At 45.1% G+C, this 18277-nt stretch overlaps 1 protein-coding gene across 1 annotated transcript in view; it reads left to right on the plus strand.

Annotated features, from left to right (window-relative positions):
* Positions 1–18277, plus strand: part of LOC139555298 (gamma-aminobutyric acid type B receptor subunit 1-like) — a 324185-nt gene that overhangs the window by 162277 nt on the left and 143631 nt on the right. The window lies entirely within an intron of this gene.

Genomic DNA, 18277 nt, shown 5'->3' on the forward strand with positions numbered 1-18277 from the left:
GCCTTGCCTGATACACTAAATAGCATGGTGAGTAGCCTAGCCTAGCCTGATACACTAAATAGCATGGTGAGTAGCCTAGGCTAGCCTGATACACTAAATAGCATGGTGAGTAGCCTAGCCTAGCCTGATACACTAAATAGCATGGTGAGTAGCCTAGCCTGATACACTAAATAGCATGGTGAGTAGCCTAGCCTGATACACTAAATATCATGGTGAGTAGCCTAGCCTGATACACTAAATAGCATGGTGAGTAGCCTAGCCTCATACACTAAATAGCATGGTAAGTAACCTAGCCTGATACACTAAATAGCATGGTGAGTAGCCTAGCCTGATACACTAAATAGCATGGTGAGTAGCCTAGCCTCATACACTAAATAGCATGGTAAGTAACCTAGCCTGATACACTAAATAGCATGGTGAGTAGCCTAGCCTGATACACTAAATAGCATGGTGAGTAGCCTAGCCTGATACACTAAATAGCATGGTGAGTAGCCTAGCCTGATACACTAAATAGCATGGTGAGTAGCCTTGCCTGATACACTAAATAGCATGGTGAGTAGCCTAGCCTGATACACTAAATAGCATGGTGAGTAGCCTAGGCTAGCCTGATACACTAAATAGCATGGTGAGTAGCCTAGCCTAGCCTGATACACTAAATAGCATGGTGAGTAGCCTAGCCTGATACACTAAATAGCATGGTGAGTAGCCTAGCCTGATACACTAAATAGCATGGTGAGTAGCCTAGCCTGATACACTAAATAGCATGGTGAGTAGCCTAGCCTCATACACTAAATAGCATGGTAAGTAACCTAGCCTGATACACTAAATAGCATGGTGAGTAGCCTAGCCTGATACACTAAATAGCATGGTGAGTAGCCTAGCCTCATACACTAAATAGCATGGTAAGTAACCTAGCCTGATACACTAAATAGCATGGTGAGTAGCCTAGCCTGATACACTAAATAGCATGGTGAGTAGCCTAGCCTAGCCTGATACACTAAATAGCATGGTGAGTAGCCTAGCCTGATACACTAAATAGCATGGTGAGTAGCCTAGCCTGATACACTAAATAGCATGGTGAGTAGCCTAGCCTGATACACTAAATAGCATGGTGAGTAGCCTAGCCTGATACACTAAATAGCATGGTGAGTAGCCTAGCCTGATACACTAAATAGCATGGTGAGTAGCCTAGCCTGATACACTAAATAGCATGGTGAGTAGCCTAGCCTCATACACTAAATAGCGTGGTGAGTAGCCTAGCCTGATACACTAAATAGCATGGTGAGTAGCCTAGCCTGATACACTAAATAGCATGGTGAGTAGCCTAGCCTGATACACTAAATAGCATGGTGAGTAGCCTAGCCTGATACACTAAATAGCATGGTGAGTAGCCTAGCCTCATACACTAAATAGCATGGTAAGTAACCTAGCCTGATACACTAAATAGCATGGTGAGTAGCCTAGCCTGATACACTAAATAGCATGGTGAGTAGCCTAGCCTCATACACTAAATAGCATGGTAAGTAACCTAGCCTGATACACTAAATAGCATGGTGAGTAGCCTAGCCTGATACACTAAATAGCATGGTGAGTAGCCTAGCCTAGCCTGATACACTAAATAGCATGGTGAGTAGCCTAGCCTGATACACTAAATAGCATGGTGAGTAGCCTAGCCTGATACACTAAATAGCATGGTGAGTAGCCTACTCTGATACACTAAATAGCATGGTGAGTAGCCTAGCCTGATACACTAAATAGCATGGTGAGTAGCCTAGCCTGATACACTAAATAGCATGGTGAGTAGCCTAGCCTGATACACTAAATAGCATGGTGAGTAGCCTACTCTGATACACTAAATAGCATGGTGAGTAGCCTAGCCTCATACACTAAATAGCATGGTGAGTAGCCTAGCCTAGCCCGATACACTAAATAGCATGGTGAGTAGCCTAGCCTGATACACTAAATAGCATGGTGAGTAGCCTAGCCTCATACACTAAATAGCATGGTAAGTAACCTAGCCTGATACACTAAATAGCATGGTGAGTAGCCTAGCCTGATACACTAAATAGCATGGTGAGTAGCCTAGCCTAGCCTGATACACTAAATAGCATGGTGAGTAGCCTAGCCTAGCCTGATACACTAAATAGCATGGTGAGTAGCCTAGCCTGATACACTAAATAGCATGGTGAGTAGCCTAGCCTAGCCTGATACACTAAATAGCATGCTGAGTAGCCTAGCCTAGCCTGATACACTAAATAGCATGGTGAGTAGCCTAGCCTGATACACTAAATAGCATGGTGAGTAGCCTACTCTGATACACTAAATAGCATGGTGAGTAGCCTAGCCTCATACACTAAATAGCATGGTGAGTAGCCTAGCCTAGCCCGATACACTAAATAGCATGGTGAGTAGCCTAGCCTGATACACTAAATAGCATGGTGAGTAGCCTAGCCTCATACACTAAATAGCATGGTAAGTAACCTAGCCTGATACACTAAATAGCATGGTGAGTAGCCTAGCCTGATACACTAAATAGCATGGTGAGTAGCCTAGCCTAGCCTGATACACTAAATAGCATGGTGAGTAGCCTAGCCTAGCCTGATACACTAAATAGCATGGTGAGTAGCCTAGCCTGATACACTAAATAGCATGGTGAGTAGCCTAGCCTAGCCTGATACACTAAATAGCATGCTGAGTAGCCTTGCCTGATACACTAAATAGCATGGTGAGTAGCCTAGCCTAGCCTGATACACTAAATAGCATGGTGAGTAGCCTAGCCTAGCCTGATACACTAAATAGCATGCTGAGTAGCCTTGCCTGATACACTAAATAGCATGGTGAGTAGCCTAGCCTAGCCTGATACACTAAATAGCATGGTGAGTAGCCTAGCCCGATACACTAAATAGCATGGTGAGTAGCCTAGCCTAGCCTGATACACTAAATAGCATGCTGAGTAGCCTTGCCTGATACACTAAATAGCATGGTGAGTAGCCTAGCCTAGCCTGATACACTAAATAGCATGGTGAGTAGCCTAGCCTGATACACTAAATAGCATGGTGAGTAGCCTAGCCTCATACACTAAATAGCATGGTAAGTAACCTAGCCTGATACACTAAATAGCATGGTGAGTAGCCTAGCCTGATACACTAAATAGCATGGTGAGTAGCCTAGCCTCATACACTAAATAGCATGGTAAGTAACCTAGCCTGATACACTAAATAGCATGGTGAGTAGCCTAGCCTGATACACTAAATAGCATGGTGAGTAGCCTAGCCTAGCCTGATACACTAAATAGCATGGTGAGTAGCCTAGCCTGATACACTAAATAGCATGATGAGTAGCCTAGCCTGATACACTAAATAGCATGGTGAGTAGCCTAGCCTGATACACTAAATAGCATGGTGAGTAGCCTAGCCTAGCCTGATACACTAAATAGCATGGTGAGTAGCCTAGCCTGATACACTAAATAGCATGGTGAGTAGCCTAGCCTGATACACTAAATAGCATGGTGAGTAGCCTAGCCTGATACACTAAATAGCATGGTGAGTAGCCTAGCCTCATACACTAAATAGCGTGGTGAGTAGCCTAGCCTGATACACTAAATAGCATGGTGAGTAGCCTAGCCTGATACACTAAATAGCATGGTGAGTAGCCTAGCCTGATACACTAAATAGCATGGTGAGTAGCCTAGCCTGATACACTAAATAGCATGGTGAGTAGCCTAGCCTCATACACTAAATAGCATGGTAAGTAACCTAGCCTGATACACTAAATAGCATGGTGAGTAGCCTAGCCTGATACACTAAATAGCATGGTGAGTAGCCTAGCCTCATACACTAAATAGCATGGTAAGTAACCTAGCCTGATACACTAAATAGCATGGTGAGTAGCCTAGCCTGATACACTAAATAGCATGGTGAGTAGCCTAGCCTAGCCTGATACACTAAATAGCATGGTGAGTAGCCTAGCCTGATACACTAAATAGCATGGTAAGTAACCTAGCCTGATACACTAAATAGCATGGTGAGTAGCCTAGCCTGATACACTAAATAGCATGGTGAGTAGCCTAGCCTAGCCTGATACACTAAATAGCATGGTGAGTAGCCTAGCCTGATACACTAAATAGCATGGTGAGTAGCCTAGCCTGATACACTAAATAGCATGGTGAGTAGCCTACTCTGATACACTAAATAGCATGGTGAGTAGCCTAGCCTGATACACTAAATAGCATGGTGAGTAGCCTAGCCTGATACACTAAATAGCATGGTGAGTAGCCTAGCCTGATACACTAAATAGCATGGTGAGTAGCCTACTCTGATACACTAAATAGCATGGTGAGTAGCCTAGCCTCATACACTAAATAGCATGGTGAGTAGCCTAGCCTAGCCCGATACACTAAATAGCATGGTGAGTAGCCTAGCCTGATACACTAAATAGCATGGTGAGTAGCCTAGCCTCATACACTAAATAGCATGGTAAGTAACCTAGCCTGATACACTAAATAGCATGGTGAGTAGCCTAGCCTGATACACTAAATAGCATGGTGAGTAGCCTAGCCTAGCCTGATACACTAAATAGCATGGTGAGTAGCCTAGCCTGATACACTAAATAGCATGGTGAGTAGCCTAGCCTGATACACTAAATAGCATGGTGAGTAGCCTAGCCTGATACACTAAATAGCATGGTGAGTAGCCTAGCCTGATACACTAAATAGCATGGTGAGTAGCCTAGCCTCATACACTAAATAGCATGGTAAGTAACCTAGCCTGATACACTAAATAGCATGGTGAGTAGCCTAGCCTGATACACTAAATAGCATGGTGAGTAGCCTAGCCTCATACACTAAATAGCATGGTAAGTAACCTAGCCTGATACACTAAATAGCATGGTGAGTAGCCTAGCCTGATACACTAAATAGCATGGTGAGTAGCCTAGCCTAGCCTGATACACTAAATAGCATGGTGAGTAGCCTAGCCTGATACACTAAATAGCATGGTGAGTAGCCTAGCCTGATACACTAAATAGCATGGTGAGTAGCCTACTCTGATACACTAAATAGCATGGTGAGTAGCCTAGCCTGATACACTAAATAGCATGGTGAGTAGCCTAGCCTGATACACTAAATAGCATGGTGAGTAGCCTAGCCTGATACACTAAATAGCATGGTGAGTAGCCTACTCTGATACACTAAATAGCATGGTGAGTAGCCTAGCCTCATACACTAAATAGCATGGTGAGTAGCCTAGCCTAGCCCGATACACTAAATAGCATGGTGAGTAGCCTAGCCTGATACACTAAATAGCATGGTGAGTAGCCTAGCCTCATACACTAAATAGCATGGTAAGTAACCTAGCCTGATACACTAAATAGCATGGTGAGTAGCCTAGCCTGATACACTAAATAGCATGGTGAGTAGCCTAGCCTAGCCTGATACACTAAATAGCATGGTGAGTAGCCTAGCCTAGCCTGATACACTAAATAGCATGGTGAGTAGCCTAGCCTGATACACTAAATAGCATGGTGAGTAGCCTAGCCTAGCCTGATACACTAAATAGCATGCTGAGTAGCCTAGCCTAGCCTGATACACTAAATAGCATGGTGAGTAGCCTAGCCTGATACACTAAATAGCATGGTGAGTAGCCTACTCTGATACACTAAATAGCATGGTGAGTAGCCTAGCCTCATACACTAAATAGCATGGTGAGTAGCCTAGCCTAGCCCGATACACTAAATAGCATGGTGAGTAGCCTAGCCTGATACACTAAATAGCATGGTGAGTAGCCTAGCCTCATACACTAAATAGCATGGTAAGTAACCTAGCCTGATACACTAAATAGCATGGTGAGTAGCCTAGCCTGATACACTAAATAGCATGGTGAGTAGCCTAGCCTAGCCTGATACACTAAATAGCATGGTGAGTAGCCTAGCCTAGCCTGATACACTAAATAGCATGGTGAGTAGCCTAGCCTGATACACTAAATAGCATGGTGAGTAGCCTAGCCTAGCCTGATACACTAAATAGCATGCTGAGTAGCCTTGCCTGATACACTAAATAGCATGGTGAGTAGCCTAGCCTAGCCTGATACACTAAATAGCATGGTGAGTAGCCTAGCCTAGCCTGATACACTAAATAGCATGCTGAGTAGCCTTGCCTGATACACTAAATAGCATGGTGAGTAGCCTAGCCTAGCCTGATACACTAAATAGCATGGTGAGTAGCCTAGCCCGATACACTAAATAGCATGGTGAGTAGCCTAGCCTAGCCTGATACACTAAATAGCATGCTGAGTAGCCTTGCCTGATACACTAAATAGCATGGTGAGTAGCCTAGCCTAGCCTGATACACTAAATAGCATGGTGAGTAGCCTAGCCTGATACACTAAATAGCATGGTGAGTAGCCTAGCCTCATACACTAAATAGCATGGTAAGTAACCTAGCCTGATACACTAAATAGCATGGTGAGTAGCCTAGCCTGATACACTAAATAGCATGGTGAGTAGCCTAGCCTCATACACTAAATAGCATGGTAAGTAACCTAGCCTGATACACTAAATAGCATGGTGAGTAGCCTAGCCTGATACACTAAATAGCATGGTGAGTAGCCTAGCCTAGCCTGATACACTAAATAGCATGGTGAGTAGCCTAGCCTGATACACTAAATAGCATGATGAGTAGCCTAGCCTGATACACTAAATAGCATGGTGAGTAGCCTAGCCTGATACACTAAATAGCATGGTGAGTAGCCTAGCCTGATACACTAAATAGCATGGTGAGTAGCCTAGCCTGATACACTAAATAGCATGGTGAGTAGCCTAGCCTGATACACTAAATAGCATGGTGAGTAGCCTAGCCTGATACACTAAATAGCATGGTGAGTAGCCTAGCCTGATACACTAAATAGCATGGTGAGTAGCCTAGCCTGATACACTAAATAGCATGGTGAGTAGCCTAGCCTGATACACTAAATAGCATGGTGAGTAGCCTAGCCTGATATACTAAATAGCATGGTGAGTAGCCTAGCCTGATACACTAAATAGCATGGTGAGTAGCCTACTCTGATACACTAAATAGCATGGTGAGTAGCCTAGCCTCATACACTAAATAGCATGGTGAGTAGCCTAGCCTGATACACTAAATAGCATGGTGAGTAGCCTAGCCTGATACACTAAATAGCATGGTGAGTAGCCTAGCCTGATACACTAAATAGCATGGTGAGTAGCCTAGCCTGATACACTAAATAGCATGGTGAGTAGCCTAGCCTGATACACTAAATAGCATGGTGAGTAGCCTAGCCTGATATACTAAATAGCATGGTGAGTAGCCTAGCCTGATACACTAAATAGCATGGTGAGTAGCCTACTCTGATACACTAAATAGCATGGTGAGTAGCCTAGCCTCATACACTAAATAGCATGGTGAGTAGCCTAGCCCGATACACTAAATAGCATGGTGAGTAGCCTAGCCTGATACACTAAATAGCATGGTGAGTAGCCTAGCCTCATACACTAAATAGCATGGTAAGTAACCTAGCCTGATACACTAAATAGCATGGTGAGTAGCCTAGCCTGATACACTAAATAGCATGGTGAGTAGCCTAGCCTAGCCTGATACACTAAATAGCATGGTGAGTAGCCTAGCCTAGCCTGATACACTAAATAGCATGGTGAGTAGCCTAGCCTGATACACTAAATAGCATGGTGAGTAGCCTAGCCTAGCCTGATACACTAAATAGCATGCTGAGTAGCCTTGCCTGATACACTAAATAGCATGGTGAGTAGCCTAGCCTAGCCTGATACACTAAATAGCATGGTGAGTAGCCTAGCCTAGCCTGATACACTAAATAGCATGCTGAGTAGCCTTGCCTGATACACTAAATAGCATGGTGAGTAGCCTAGCCTAGCCTGATACACTAAATAGCATGGTGAGTAGCCTAGCCCGATACACTAAATAGCATGGTGAGTAGCCTAGCCTAGCCTGATACACTAAATAGCATGCTGAGTAGCCTTGCCTGATACACTAAATAGCATGGTGAGTAGCCTAGCCTAGCCTGATACACTAAATAGCATGGTGAGTAGCCTTGCCTGATACACTAAATAGCATGGTGAGTAGCCTAGCCTAGCCTGATACACTAAATAGCATGGTGAGTAGCCTAGGCTAGCCTGATACACTAAATAGCATGGTGAGTAGCCTAGCCTAGCCTGATACACTAAATAGCATGGTGAGTAGCCTAGCCTGATACACTAAATAGCATGGTGAGTAGCCTAGCCTGATACACTAAATAGCATGGTGAGTAGCCTAGCCTGATACACTAAATAGCATGGTGAGTAGCCTAGCCTGATACACTAAATAGCATGGTGAGTAGCCTAGCCTGATACACTAAATAGCATGGTGAGTAGCCTAGCCTGATATACTAAATAGCATGGTGAGTAGCCTAGCCTGATACACTAAATAGCATGGTGAGTAGCCTACTCTGATACACTAAATAGCATGGTGAGTAGCCTAGCCTCATACACTAAATAGCATGGTGAGTAGCCTAGCCTGATACACTAAATAGCATGGTGAGTAGCCTAGCCTGATACACTAAATAGCATGGTGAGTAGCCTAGCCTGATACACTAAATAGCATGGTGAGTAGCCTAGCCTGATACACTAAATAGCATGGTGAGTAGCCTAGCCTGATACACTAAATAGCATGGTGAGTAGCCTAGCCTGATATACTAAATAGCATGGTGAGTAGCCTAGCCTGATACACTAAATAGCATGGTGAGTAGCCTACTCTGATACACTAAATAGCATGGTGAGTAGCCTAGCCTCATACACTAAATAGCATGGTGAGTAGCCTAGCCCGATACACTAAATAGCATGGTGAGTAGCCTAGCCTGATACACTAAATAGCATGGTGAGTAGCCTAGCCTCATACACTAAATAGCATGGTAAGTAACCTAGCCTGATACACTAAATAGCATGGTGAGTAGCCTAGCCTGATACACTAAATAGCATGGTGAGTAGCCTAGCCTAGCCTGATACACTAAATAGCATGGTGAGTAGCCTAGCCTAGCCTGATACACTAAATAGCATGGTGAGTAGCCTAGCCTGATACACTAAATAGCATGGTGAGTAGCCTAGCCTAGCCTGATACACTAAATAGCATGCTGAGTAGCCTTGCCTGATACACTAAATAGCATGGTGAGTAGCCTAGCCTAGCCTGATACACTAAATAGCATGGTGAGTAGCCTAGCCTAGCCTGATACACTAAATAGCATGCTGAGTAGCCTTGCCTGATACACTAAATAGCATGGTGAGTAGCCTAGCCTAGCCTGATACACTAAATAGCATGGTGAGTAGCCTAGCCCGATACACTAAATAGCATGGTGAGTAGCCTAGCCTAGCCTGATACACTAAATAGCATGCTGAGTAGCCTTGCCTGATACACTAAATAGCATGGTGAGTAGCCTAGCCTAGCCTGATACACTAAATAGCATGGTGAGTAGCCTTGCCTGATACACTAAATAGCATGGTGAGTAGCCTAGCCTAGCCTGATACACTAAATAGCATGGTGAGTAGCCTAGGCTAGCCTGATACACTAAATAGCATGGTGAGTAGCCTAGCCTAGCCTGATACACTAAATAGCATGGTGAGTAGCCTAGGCTAGCCTGATACACTAAATAGCATGGTGAGTAGCCTAGCCTAGCCTGATACACTAAATAGCATGGTGAGTAGCCTAGCCCGATACACTAAATAGCATGGTGAGTAGCCTAGCCTAGCCTGATACACTAAATAGCATGCTGAGTAGCCTTGCCTGATACACTAAATAGCATGGTGAGTAGCCTAGCCTAGCCTGATACACTAAATAGCATGGTGAGTAGCCTTGCCTGATACACTAAATAGCATGGTGAGTAGCCTAGCCTAGCCTGATACACTAAATAGCATGGTGAGTAGCCTAGGCTAGCCTGATACACTAAATAGCATGGTGAGTAGCCTAGCCTAGCCTGATACACTAAATAGCATGGTGAGTAGCCTAGGCTAGCCTGATACACTAAATAGCATGGTGAGTAGCCTAGCCTAGCCTGATACACTAAATAGCATGGTGAGTAGCCTAGCCTGATACACTAAATAGCATGGTGAGTAGCCTAGCCTAGCCTGATACACTAAATAGCATGGTGAGTAGCCTAGGCTAAGCTATAGGCAAAGTGCACTTTAAGTTCCTATAAGTATAACAACTTGTAATAGGAATTTCAGATTGATGCATTGAATGCATGATTCCTTTGTAAACATCAAGTGTCAAGTGTCTGATTTATGTGGTTTATGGTTGTGTTAATAATTCAGACTGGAGCGTTATTCGTATTGTAGAACAGCATTGCGTCGTAATGGATTGCTGTTATCGCAACTTTGTCTTGCCTATATTTTGCGTAATATGAATACCAAATCTGTATGTGTGAATCTGTCATGCTGTCATGCGTGCCATCTATCATGCGTGCAATCTGTCATGCCTGCATCTGTCATGCGTGCAATCTGTCATGCGTGCAATCTGTCATGCCTCAATCTGTCATGCGTGCATCTGTCATGCGTGCATCTGTCATGCGTGCAATCTGTCATGCGTGCATCTGTCATGCGTGCATCTGTCATGCCTGCATCTGTCATGCGTGCAATCTGTCATGCCTCAATCTGTTATGCGTGCCATCTGTCATGCCTGCATCTGTCATGCGTGCAATCTGTCATGCCTGCATCTGTCATGCGTGCATCTGTCATGCGTGCAATCTGTCATGCGTGCAATCTGTCATGCGTGCAATCTGTCATGCCTGCATCTGTCATGCGTGCAATCTGTCATGCCTCAATCTGTTATGCGTGCAATCTGTCATGCCTGCATCTGTCATGCGTGCAATCTGTCATGCCTGCATCTGTCATGCCTGCAGTCTGTCATGCGTGCAATCTGTCATGCCTGCAGTCTGTCATGCGTGCAATCTGTCATGCGTGCAATCTGTCATGCGTGCAATCTGTCATGCGTGTAATCTGTCATGCGTGCAATCTGTCATGCCTCAATCTGTCATGCGTGTAATCTGTCATGCGTGTAATCTGTCATGCGTGCAATCTGTCATGCGTGCATCTGTCATGCGTGCATCTGTCATGCCTGCATCTGTCATGCGTGCAATCTGTCATGCCTCAATCTGTTATGCGTGCAATCTGTCATGCCTGCATCTGTCATGCGTGCAATCTGTCATGCGTGCATCTGTCATGCGTGCAATCTGTCATGCCTGCAGTCTGTCATGCGTGCAATCTGTCATGCCTGCATCTGTCATGCGTGCAATCTGTCATGCGTGCAATCTGTCATGCGTGCAATCTGTCTTGCGTGTAATCTGTCATGCGTGCAATCTGTCATGCCTCAATCTGTCATGCGTGTAATCTGTCATGCGTGTAATCTGTCATGCGTGCAATCTGTCATGCGTGCAATCTGTCATGCGTGCATCTGTCATGCGTGTAATCTGTCGTGCGTGCAATCTGTCATGCGTGCAATCTGTCATGCATGCAATCTGTCATGCGTGCCATAATTGGGATAATAAACTGTCCTCTGTGAATTCTCTAATTTCCTCAGTTGTTTTTTTTAATGAGCGCTGTTAGACTGTTTCTTTGATTCATGTTCTTTAAGACGGGCTAAAAGCACTTAGTAGAAAATGTATCTTATGAGCAATGGTCATCATTATGTAGCCTGTGTTATTCTATTGAGTAGAAGCAGAATCACCTTTATTCAAGTACAATTACTGGTGAAAGGGTGCTGACATATGTAGAGGAGTATTGGATGGTACTCTCTCTCTCTCTCTCTCTCTCTCTCTCTCTCCCTCTCTCTCTCTCTCTGTCTCTCTCTCTCTCTCTCTCTCTCTCTCTCTCTCTCTCTCTCTCTCTCTCTCTCTCTCTCTCTCTCTCTCTCTCTCTCTCTCTCTCTCTCTCTCCCTCTCTCTCTCTGTCTGTCTCTCTCTCTCTCTTTTTCTCTCTCTCTCTCTCTTTCTCTACCATTCCGCCTCTTCTTCCCACCTGCGTCCCTCCTCTCTCTCATGGGAGAGAGATGCCAACACACCACACTCACAGTCTGGAAATAGTGAAATGCACTGTGACTGGCTGGTGTTGCTAAGAGCATTGCTCTGATTGGTTGAAACTGCTCTGCATTGGAACCCCACTTCAAAAGACTGGGGGGTGTAGAAAGGGAAAGGGGGGGGTGGGGGTTTGGTTAGAGGTTGGCATAACAACAGTAACCAAGACGACTGCAGTTCATACAAACAGAGAACTACAGATTTCTCTCCAAGAAAAGGGAAAGATTGTGCACTTACTATCGTTGCTTGAACAGGGAAACAGATGGATGGCGAGGTGATGTGAGCCTGCCTGTAGCTTCTATTGAGTGTTCAGTGTAGTTAGCCGAATGTAAGAAGTGCCTTTGGTTGGGCCAGTCATCCATCATAGGCACTTACACAACCACACACAGCCCGTCTTCCAGGTCAGCTGCATGATGAGGAGAAAGTTGACCCCTCGCGGACCTGAGCTCCGACGGGTCTGGTGACGGATTAGGGATTCAGCTCCCAGTGCCTGTTTCTGCCTGTTCTGCTTCCCGAAATGGGAGTGCACTATGTACCGTATGGCCCATTGGACTCTGGTGAAAAGTAGTGCACTATGTACCGTATGGCCCATTGGACTCTGGTGAAAAGTAGTGCACTATGTACCGTATGGCCCATTGGACTCTGGTGAAAAGTAGTGCACTATGTACCGTATGTCCCATTGGACTCTGGTGAAAAGTAGTGCACTATGTACCGTATGGCCCATTGGACTCTGGTGAAAAGTAGTGCACTATGTACCGTATGGCCCATTGGACTCTGGTGAAAAGTAGTGCACCATGTACCGTATGGCCCATTGGACTCTGGTGAAAAGTAGTGCACTATGTACCGTATGTCCCATTGGACTCTGGTGAAAAGTAGTGCACTATGTACCGTATGGCCCATTGGACTCTGGTGAAAAGTAGTGCACTATGTACCGTATGGCCCATTGGACTCTGGTGAAAAGTAGTGCACCATGTACCGTATGGCCCATTGGACTCTGGTGAAAAGTAGTGCACCATGTACCGTATGGCCCATTGGACTCTGGTGAAAAGTAGTGCACTATGTACCGTATGGCCCATTGGACTCTGGTGAAAAGTAGTGCACTATATAGGGACTAGGGTGCCATTTCAGACACCTACCCTTGTGTTATCATCAGTAGGCAAATCAACCAGAAAATCTCCCTCCCTCTCGCTAGTGAGTATGGTCATTCCCCAAAAACATCGCCCTGGACCTTCACAAAAGCTCATGAGATGTCCATCCTATGTTCATTAAAGAAGACACATGTTCTGATTTCCTCCCGAGTGTCAGGGTTAGAATCAATGACAACAGTCACCATGAATATCGCTCTGGATTGGTGTCTCTTTTCGTTTACACAGCCATTTATTTGATTTGATAGTAAAAAGGGGGGAGGCCAACGTTCTCCAAAACCTATTCGTGGACATAACGTTAGATTTAGATGGTGAGCATTAGCAATGAGGATTTACAACAAAACATGTCCAAAAGGCTGCATTTATTTCTAAGTTTAGGATGGATGGAGTTTTATTTCTAAGTTTAGGATGGATGGAGTTTTATTTCTTAGTGTAGGATGGATTTATTTCTTAGTGTAGTTTTATTTGTGAGTTTAGGATGGATTGGGTTTAACCTCCACACCAGGCCTCCATAACCGTCATCAAAATGCCTCTGACTCTCTGTCTCTCTCTGTCTCTCTCTGTCTCTCTCTCTCCACACCAGGCTTCCATAACCTTCATCAAAATGCCTCTGACTCTCTGTCTCTCTCTGTCTCTCTCTCTCCACACCAGGCTTCTATAACCTTCATCAAAATGCCTCTGACTCTCTGTCTCTCTCTGTCTCTCTCTCTCCACACCAGGCTTCCATAACCTTCATCAAAATGCCTCTGACTCTCTGTCTCTCTCTGTCTCTCTCTCTCCACACCAGGCTTCCATAACCTTCATCAAAATGCCTCTGACTCTCTGTCTCTCTCTGTCTCTCTCTCTCCACACCAGGCTTCCATAACCTTCATCAAAATGCCTCTGACTCTCTGTCTCTCTCTGTCTCTCTCTCTCCACACCAGGCTTCCATAACCTTCATCAAAATGCCTCTGACTCTCTGTCTCTCTCTGTCTCTCTCTCTCCACACCAGGCTTCCATAACCATCAAAATGCCTCTGACTCTCTGTCTCTCTCTGTCTCTCTCTCTCCACACCAGGCTTCCATAACCTTCATCGTAACCCATCTGTCAGCAACACTTAAGTGATGGTTTATAAGCGGTTTTGTTTTATTGACGGGATTGACTTCTTGCAACCCCCTATAAAAAAATCATCTGATATATTTAAAGGCATCCTGCACTGTCAAGTCATTTTCAAATAGTCAACACTTGAGAATGGACATGATTATATATTTATAAAGTGTTCTTCTCGAGCCTATTCATATATGAATAATGGAAAGTCTATGCCTCTCGGTGAAGGAAAATGAGTCTTTACGATATCGCTGGTACTTCATCCAGATATTTGTATCAGCTGCTTGCCATTCCTTCCGGGAGTCTGTAGAACTCTTAACATTCGTAAATGTTCTAAAAATCCTGAAAGTCAATGACTGCATTTGGTACGCTTCATAGTGCCTGTGCATATCTCTCTGTCTCACTCTGGCTCAGCCCTTCACTCAGGCAAGAAGAGGTGCTCAATACTAAACAGTTGACAATACAAAAATATCTACATAGTTTGTGCTGACAGTTTTTTTTTCTCTGTAGGCTATGTGTGTGTGTGTGTGTGTGTGTGTGTGTGTGTGTGTGTGTGTGTGTGTGTGTGTGTGTGTGTGTGTGTGTGTGTGTGTGTGTGTGTGTGTGTGTGTGTGTGTGTGTGTGTGTGTGTGTGTGTGTGTGTGTGATGCGTTGAGCCCCAGCTGCACAGTTCATGGATGGCACCATGGTCGCCCTGTTTATAGCTCCCTAGCCAACTTTGCAGTGTTTTTTCTTGTCTGTTATTTTTTACATGATTTGCTCAGAAAGTTTCTTGTATTATTACCTACAGCCAAAAATTACTTTTGGACATTAGTTCTCGGGTCAGTCACCAAAAATTTGAGCAGAAATTTGACTTCCCTGACCTGGATCCATTGTTTGAACCCGAGGCAGCGCTATACCAAAACGCTGATGCCAGAGAAGAAGAAGAAGTGGGGCCCTAGTCAGACTCAGGCAGTGTGCATACCCTCCACCGCTTCAGAGTATATTACTCGCTAAGGTTCAGTCCCTGGACAATAAAGTAGACAAGTTCAGGGCGAAGATCTCCTTCCAGAGAGACATCAGGGACTGTAAAATACTGTTTTACGGAATCGTGACTCTCTCCGGACATATTGTCCGTGTCCATTCAGCCAGTGGGGTTCTCCGTCCATGGTGCGGACAGGAAGAAAGAACCCTCTGTGAAAAGGGCAGAGCGGTTCGTTTCATGATTAACAACTCATGGTGGGATTGTGGTAAAATACAGAAAGTCATTTTGTTCTCCCGATATGGAATACTTCACCATGAAATACCAACCGCATAACCTCCCTAGTTCATTTTCTTCGGTCATCGTCACTGCTGTGTACACCCCCCCCCCCCCCCCCCAATACAAGACCCTCCCCAGCCCTCCAGGCAAATCAGATCACACCTCCATTATGCTCCTCCCCACCTATAAGCAGAAACTTAAACAGGAAGCTCCCGTGGTAAGGACTGTTCAACATTGGTCTGACCAATCGGAATCTGTGTTTCAAGATTGTTTTGATCATGTGGACTGGGAAATGTTCCGGGTCGCGTCTGAGCATAGCATCGATGTATACACTTACTCGGGAACTGGGTTCATCAGGAAGTGCATAGAGGATGTTGTTCCCACTATGTAAGAATGCTGTTCATTGACTACAGCTCAGTCTTCAACACTGGGTGGGGTCAACCTGAACTGATTGTGACTGGGTGGGGTTAACCTGAACTGATTGTGACTGGGTGGGGTTAACCTGAACTGATTGTGACTGGGTGGGGTTAACCTGAACTGATTGTGACTGGGTGGGGTTAACCTGAACTGATTGTGACTGGGTGGGGTTAGTCTGAACTGATTGTGACTGGGTGGGGTTAACCTGAACTGATTGTGACTGGGTGGGGTTAGCCTGAACTGATTGTGACTGGGTGGGGTTAACCTGAACTGATTGTGACTGGGTGGGGTTAACCTGAACTGATTGTGACTGGGTGGGGTTAGCCTGAACTGATTGTGACTGGGTGGGGTTAACCTGAACTGATTGTGACTGGGTGGGGTTAGCCTGAACTGATTGTGACTGGGTGGGGTTAGTCTGAACTGATTGTGACTGGGTGGGGTTAACCTGAACTGATTGTGACTGGGTGGGGTTAACCTGAACTGATTGTGACTGGGTGGGGTTAACCTGAACTGATTGTGACTGGGTGGGGTTAGCCTGAACTGATTGTGACTGGGTGGGGTTAGCCTGAACTGATTGTGACTGGGTGGGGTTAGTCTGAACTGATTGTGACTGGGTGGGGTTAACCTGAACTGATTGTGACTGGGTGGGGTTAGTCTGAACTGATTGTGACTGGGTGGGGTTAACCTGAACTGATTGTGATTGGGTGGGGTTAGTCTGAACTGATTGTGATTGGGTGTAGGCTAGCCTTGGGCTGTATCCCAAATACCATCTTATTTTCTTTTAAATTGCTCTACTGTTGACACTGTGTAAATGTAGGGAATAGGGTGTCATTTGGGAACAAAGCCTAGCAGTCAGTTTAATCCTTCCCCTTGCTCGTAATTGGGCCCAATGATGTCACATTACCGATGTGTCTTGCACGTGGAATGGGTTTAATGATGAGAGGCTTTACGGTGGAAAGCAATACATGAATATACTAGCTAGAGGATTTGACCATTGACTTCTCTCACTTCATTAAAATGAACTGGCTGCGTCCTACATGGGAGCATATGCTGTATACTGCACTGCTTTTGACCAGGGTGCATAGGGCTCTGGTTAAAAGTAGTGCACTATATAGGGAATAGTACAGTATGCCATTTGGCACTCTGTGATTATAGGCGACACTGACTGTGGTTAAGGAAGGGGGTAATCTGTTGCCTCGGGCCCACTGCTAACTCAATTTGTACGATCACACAAATCAAACAATATCAGGTTCCTCTGTGTAATCATTTTGAAGTAATTTATCTCTATTTGCTGTCGCCAGAGTATATTCCCAGTGAGACTACTGTTTGGAATGTTAGGTGAAATATCACTAATTTGATCCAGTGCCTTTTTCAATGGTGCAGTCACAGGCTGCATCCCAAATGGCACCCTATTCCCTATATAGTGCACTACTTTAGACCAGAGCCCTATTCCTTATATAGTGCACCACTTTAGACCAGAGCCCTATTCCCTATATAGTGCACTACTTTAGACCAGAGCCCTATTCCCTATATAGTGCACTACTTTAGACCAGAGCCCTATTCCCTATATAGGGCACTACTTTAGACCAGGGCCCTATTCCCTATATAGTGCACTACTTTAGACCAGGGCCTATTCCCTATATATAGTGCACTACTTTAGACCAGGACCCTATTCCCTATATAGTGCACTACTTTTGGTCAGGGCCCATAGATAGTGCACTACTTTTGACCACAGTCCTATGGGGCCATACATAGGGCATAGGGTGCCAACATCAGGTGTCCTTGGGATGTGCCTCACCTCGTCTCTGGGCTCTTCCTGTTTATTGGTATTGTTGTGTGCAGTCGAGTGTGAAATGAATCACTGACCCTCTCAATCTCTCCACAGTTTAACATACAAATAGCACTTGTATGTTTTTTTTTTTTGCGGGGTGCCGTATGTAATCAGTCTACCTCAATTTCTCCCTAAACCTCCCCTCTCTCTCTCTCTCTCTCTCTCTCTCTCTCTCTCTCTCTCTCTCTCTCTCTCTCTCTCTCTCTCTCTCTCTCTCTCTCCCTCCCTCCCTCCCTCCCTCCCATTCTCCCCCTTGCAACCTCTTCCTCTTCATCTCTCTATCCCCACACTCCCTCACCCTCTTTCTCCTCTCCCTCTCCCCTCTTTCTCCCTCTCCCCCTTTCTTCCTCTCTCCACTCCCTTATCCTATTTCCCTTATTCCCCCTCTGCGTCACCCATCCATCCCTCTCGCTTATTCCCCCTCTATCCCTTTCCCTTATTATTATTCCCTTTCCCTTATGTCTCTAATTGGTTA

This window comes from Salvelinus alpinus, chromosome 26 (genome assembly GCF_045679555.1).
Source record: "Salvelinus alpinus chromosome 26, SLU_Salpinus.1, whole genome shotgun sequence".
Classification (NCBI taxonomy): Eukaryota; Metazoa; Chordata; class Actinopteri; order Salmoniformes; family Salmonidae; genus Salvelinus; species Salvelinus alpinus.